At 36.5% G+C, this 6000-nt stretch overlaps 1 protein-coding gene across 1 annotated transcript in view; it reads right to left on the bottom strand.

Moving 5' to 3' along the window:
- The window catches only part of lima1b (LIM domain and actin binding 1b), a 44414-nt gene extending 39363 nt beyond the window's left edge, over nucleotides 1-5051 (bottom strand). Inside the window, exon 1 of the mRNA XM_077204420.1 lies at nucleotides 4866-5051. The gene's annotated coding sequence lies outside the window, so the exon portion shown is untranslated. The remainder of the gene's footprint in view (nucleotides 1-4865) is intronic.
- Between the last annotated feature and the right edge of the window lie 949 nt (nucleotides 5052-6000).

The following is a 6000-nucleotide window of genomic DNA, read 5'->3' on the forward strand; positions in this document are numbered from 1 at the left end:
AACCAGGATGAGCTGGTCAAGCTGGTTTTTCCAGGAAGTAGGCCAACAGAGTAGGCCTAAGTTTCACTAATACAAATTTTATGCATTTTATGCATCTACTTCGAAAGGATTACAAGGAAGAAAAAAGTTTAGCATTACATTTTTTACGGTTGCATCAGATGCTGGCTCTGTCAAAAATTGTCCACATACGCTTAGCCTATTTAATTACTTCATGGTGTCCGAAACTAAAGTGGACATTTCAGGTAAACTGAGGGTGTTTTCACACTTGGTTCATTTGCTTGATCTGAACCAGAGTTTGATTTCTTCCCCCATCCTCTGTTGGTCTCTGTTCACATTATATTATTTGTGTTCGAACCGTGGTATCCTTGCGTCATCAACCTGGAGCCGCAAACCCATTTTGCTAACGGATGGATTTTTTCCCAAAATGGATCGTAGCTTACATCACTTTTGTTTTTTTGGTTTTTTTTAACCTTTGGAGTCCAAAATGCCAACACATAACTGCACTTGTGTCTATCATCTGCGAATGTGGGTACTGCAAATATTTAAAGAGCGCGTTCACTTTAGCAGTGAAGCGTACTAGAGTTCACATGAACCGTACACCTCACCACCTTTTTTATGCACTCAGGTACGGTTCATGGGTGCGCACCCGAGTTCGTAAAACAACGTTCACATCATCCAAACAAACCGAACTCTGACATCAATTGAGCCCGTGGTGCCCACCAAAAAGCACCCTTATTCAATCCCAAAATGTACTGTAATAACAAGTGTAAAAAACACTGCATACTCAATGACTAAACTACCCATAATGCATTGTGAGGATCTTGCTGAATGAATTTCCACAAAGCCATCTGTGTGCACAAGGTGTTTTATTTACTTATGATGTTTATTGTTTGAGACTTTTTGAAATTACTAAAGCCACTGGCAAGTGGCAACATGAAGAAGCCTGTGTTAAATGAGTTTTGAGTGTGTTTTCTTGGAGGAAACCAGTGTACTCTACTATTGCGAGGGTTTTCTTCCAATGATGCTTGATCCATGATGCTTACATTGCTTAGACAGACAAACAAAAACATTTGGAAGATTAGGCTGAAAACTCTAGGAGGAGTTAAAGTCACATGGTCATTTATCATTTGATATTATTAAAGTGGCTTTTATAAGTAACTTATGGCAGTTGAAGCATAAAACTACCAAATTACTTGCCGAGGGACATTGTTTTGGTAATTTTGTGGGTTCGGATTCGCTATTCGGTGTGTTCTTGAGGCACACCGGTGTGTCCGGGTTACAAGTGATCGCCTTATCAGGGCGAATGTCACTAATGACATCAATAATCCTGTCGGAGCCACAGCTGTGTGTGAAAGTGCTCCGGTTGCATGTGGTGCGCTTGCACTTTAGGTGACGGGAGTCGGATTCCTGGCTTGATTTCTTTCTCTCCTCTCCCATGATTTCATGTCTGTCCTCCTACTGTCCTCTCGAAATAAAATATACTCAAAATCTAACTTAAAAAAAACTCCTCACTCCAAAAGACGACAGATATCTGAAAAGATGCCTAGGTTATGTTGTCAACTTGTTGAAAACAATTGCTGTAAAATATCTTTACAAAAGGTGCAAATACTGCTATTCATAACAGGTGGAAACTAAACCATTGCAAATGAGTTTGTATTTGTAGGATAATGGATCAAAGTAGTAACTGGATTAGAGACTAACATTGGTACCATTACAAATAGAAACAATGTTTTTAGTGACACTATGAAAAACCAAGCCGATGCTGATTTGTTTTATTATGAGCTGAACACTGTTGCTTTCTCTTTTCTCTATTTGGTTGAGGTTCATTCGTTGTGGCTTCAAACTATATACCTTTAACATGTAGCCAGACTGAACTTCTTTCCTATTTACTGATAGGATGCAATCACACACGGACGAAGTGCGCAGTTTACTAAATATTAATTAATTACGTAGGCGAGAACACAAGTTCAGAAGATGGATTTATGATGTACTCATTCAATATTTAAATGTTGTTCATTAAAAAAAAAAAAGGTACATAGTGTACTTTAAAAATTGTATGAATAATTGCAAAGCAATCTCTATTGTTATCAATGTATTGTTTCTACTTATGGACTGATTCATTCATCAAGTGAATAGTGTTACATAATCACAGCCACACCAACATGGGCAGCGGATATTACCAGAGACTCTGAGCCGAGAGGTGCGACTGACAGACTAACCCTAACCTTATCTTTCAGCACAGATTTAAAATGCATATATATTATATAATAAATAGATATAAGCTAATTGTTGATTAATATAGTTTCAGAACAACAGCTATGAGAGAACAGGATAAACGCATAGAAAATGCATCTGAATATGTGCATGCGATTTTCTTTTACCAACATGAAAGTGATTAATCTAAATTTACCTTGCAGCGTTGTGTCCTGCTGTTAATATCTGCAGTATCCTGATTTTCTGAAGTCTGAACCTTTTCTGTGTGATTTCTTTTTTTCTTTGTGATTCTATGTCTGACTTTCCTGGCTTCACAGCAGAGAAAATACTTTCCAGTCTCACTCACTTGCTCAGTCTCAAACAATGGCCAAGAAAAGCATTAAATAAAAGTCTACAATCCAGCAAAACATTAACAGGGTGAATATAAAAACCCAAAGTCATTTTATCAATACACCAATATACCAGAGATATGTATATGCTTAGATATGTATATAACAAGATATTTTTTTTATTTACTAATCCGAATGAATAATTATAAACAGAATTAGATTGAGAACCATCACAACCAATGCCAATACACAACTTTTTGAAATGAAAAGTAAAATGATACTTGTAGGATCAAACAAACTGCATATCAGATAGTCAAGTTTCCTGCAAATGATGACCTTTGAACGTTCACTTTGATAAACACCTTCAGTAATGATTGACATAACCAAAGCAAAGACCTAAACACTGAATCATCAAAAACACAACAACCTGAACACACATGATGTCAATATGATGTCATGTGCATCGAATGGTAACCAGGATGGAACAAACAAAACATTCAATTCACTTCTCAGACACTACTTGTGTAGCCATGCTGTTCCGGTTACACTTTATTTTAAGATGTCAGTGTTACATTGTAATCATGCAATAATAATGCGTAATAATAATGAACTACATGTCCTTACTCTAGGGTTAGGATTAGGGTTTGGTTTAGGGCTAGTTGCATGTAATTATGCATAAAGTTATTACTATAGTCACATGTAACGTGTAACAAGGGCACTGTAAAATAAAGTGTTACAGCTGTTCCAAACCCATAAGACTTCTGTGCATCTTCGAAACACAAATGAAGATATTTTGAATGAATCTTAAAATCCCCCTGTAGTCAATCATTTTATCCCTTAAAACTCATCTTTGATCACAAAATGACATATTTAGACATTTTTTTCTTGAAAACAATTATTAATTCCTTAAACTAACTTAAATGTAACTACACCCTTGGCTCATTCTATGAATATGCAAATGACCCCCGCCTCCACTCACTCACACGTTGATCTGATTGGTTACAAGGTAGTTTGTGACGTCAGAAACACCAGCAATTTCAAACCGTGTTTTTGAGACTGTCTTTGGTTCACTGCAGTTTTAAGGAGAAATTACTCAGCAATGCTGTCGACTTATGAATTTACACATGGTTTGTTTTAAAGCGTATTAAAAACTCCACATAGACATATAAACAACATCACCACAGGGGGACTTTAAGAGATTTCTGTCCCTCAACAGATTAAAGTTCTCGCAACCGAAATGAGCAGCCAAGACCTCCGTTGATCGTCCATATTTGATGTATGAACGTGTGTTGATAAATTATTTATATGTGTATAAAATCCTATTTTAAATCTGCTCATCAAATAAAGTGATCGTGTCTCTTCAGAAGACTTGGATTAAACCGCTGGTTTATATTTGTTTAGATGTCTTTTTGTACTTTGTGGTTGAATGGACTTTCAATGGATGAACAAAAATTCTGAGAGAATATTGAAAATATCTTAATTTATGTTCCGGAGATGCACAGAAGTCTTCTGTCTTAACGACATGATTATTAAATGCAAGTAGCCTCCATAGTAGTAAAAGATATCTAATTAATTAACTTTTTTTTTCTAAAGATGATAGTAAAGCTGGTAAAATAGACAGACATGCAACAACTGTCAATTACTTTTACGTTTATATGGGAATATAGAATATTCTATACACAAAAACCATTTTGTGATTTCAAACATAATTCTAAACCATTTCTTTATGACTTTTGGTTTACAAACCAATAATAATATAATTAAATGGAAAAAATGGAAAGGTGTTACTCAATCTACATTATTTATTAGACCATTTGATGGAGATAAAACAAAAAACAAGTGTTTTGGCAAGTGAAAGAATTTGACGTGAATGTGAAAGTGAAATAACCTTTGTAAGATTATTGATATGACCCCTTTATATTGTGTAGTGTGCTTCATTAAAAAAAAATTAAGTCAAATCTAGATAATATTTGGAAACCAATAGCATTTTTGTCTTGTCAAAACGTGTACAGGATTGTCTGTTCAGTTTTATGACATTTTTAGACACTAGACATGCCACTCTGAACACAAAGACTTCCTTCTTCCTAGAAGGTCTGGTGGCCAAACTGGATCTTCACCTGACTAGGTGAGCGCCGGCTGACAAAACAGCTGCTAAACTCCCTCTTCAAACACCTCATCTGCTTGTTAAATGCTAAATGCTTGAACCAAAGGTACAATCTGACAAATTTGTAAATTTAGCAGTTGCCACCTCTTTTGTAAATGAAATACACACATTTTTGAAGCTCACCTACATTCATCACAGGTCAATAAGGAGAGACCCACCTCTGTAATTCAAAAGGAGCTCCTCCTATCTTCAAGAGTTTCGGACTTCAGGGTCTTTTTCTTAATCCAGCCAGCAAGTTTCGATTATGAATAATCACAACAGAATTTCAATGTGTCACCTGATTCTGAAGAGAACTCTGTGATATCTGACACTCCTTGTGCTTGTGCAGGAGTTTGTCCCATGTGACTTTACAAAGGGTGGAGTCTGGAGAAACGTCCACCAGGACTGGTGGAACTGTCATCATGTGACAATACGCACCAGTGAACCCAGGCATTGTATGTCACCTGGCAGGTGTGTGTGTGTGTGTGTGTGTGCACTTGTGCTATTCCTGAGTATCTACTTTCCTGTTGTTCTTAGCAAATGAGTTAACTGATCAAGTCAAGTCAAACAGTATAGCTCTTTCTGTGTATAAAGTGTAAAATTTTATACAATGGGAGTAAAGGGCTGAAATGCACAGTGGACTTTTGTTGCTTTCAAATCAATGTATTAAGCTCACCAAGAAACAAAAACCAAAAGCAATTTACCGATCCATATTTTAATATACCATCCATTGCTCAGAAACCTTTACTTAGATTATGAAAGAATACACCTCCCCATTATAAGTGATGTTTGATAAGGCATCACCATTAATATTGCTTCTATAGTGCGGGTTTTGCTCAAATCCATAATTCAAACAATGTAACGATAGTGTGCAAATTGTCATGTACCATTTGTGTTACGGGCATGAATAACACTTTAAATTATTGACTCTGCTTTTTTTAATGTTTTGGCAGACACTTACATTGAGGAAGGAACACTTCTTCAGTCTAATATACATCAGGTTACATCATGACCCGTCCCCCCCAAACTGGTTAAGGACAAACCCTGCCCTGCAGCCGTCACACAGTCGCCTGTCAACAAAAGTTCAGACTTCATGGATTCAGTTCAGTGCTCAGAAATGTCTTGGATGGATCAGATCAAGATAAACAGTAATGTTATCTATCAGGATGTGCCGCCAAGGCTATACCACGGTAATGTCAGTCAGGGGTGTCCAATACTGCTGCTGTAGAGTATTGCTGCGTCCCAATTCACCTACTTATACTATTCCATAAAAAGTATGTACTGTTTTTGTGAAGAAAAGAACATACTTTTGAG

The sequence above is a fragment of the Siphateles boraxobius genome, unplaced genomic scaffold, assembly GCF_051911475.1.
Source record: "Siphateles boraxobius isolate OS27281-9 unplaced genomic scaffold, OSU_SipBor_1 5, whole genome shotgun sequence".
NCBI lineage: Eukaryota > Metazoa > Chordata > Actinopteri > Cypriniformes > Leuciscidae > Siphateles > Siphateles boraxobius.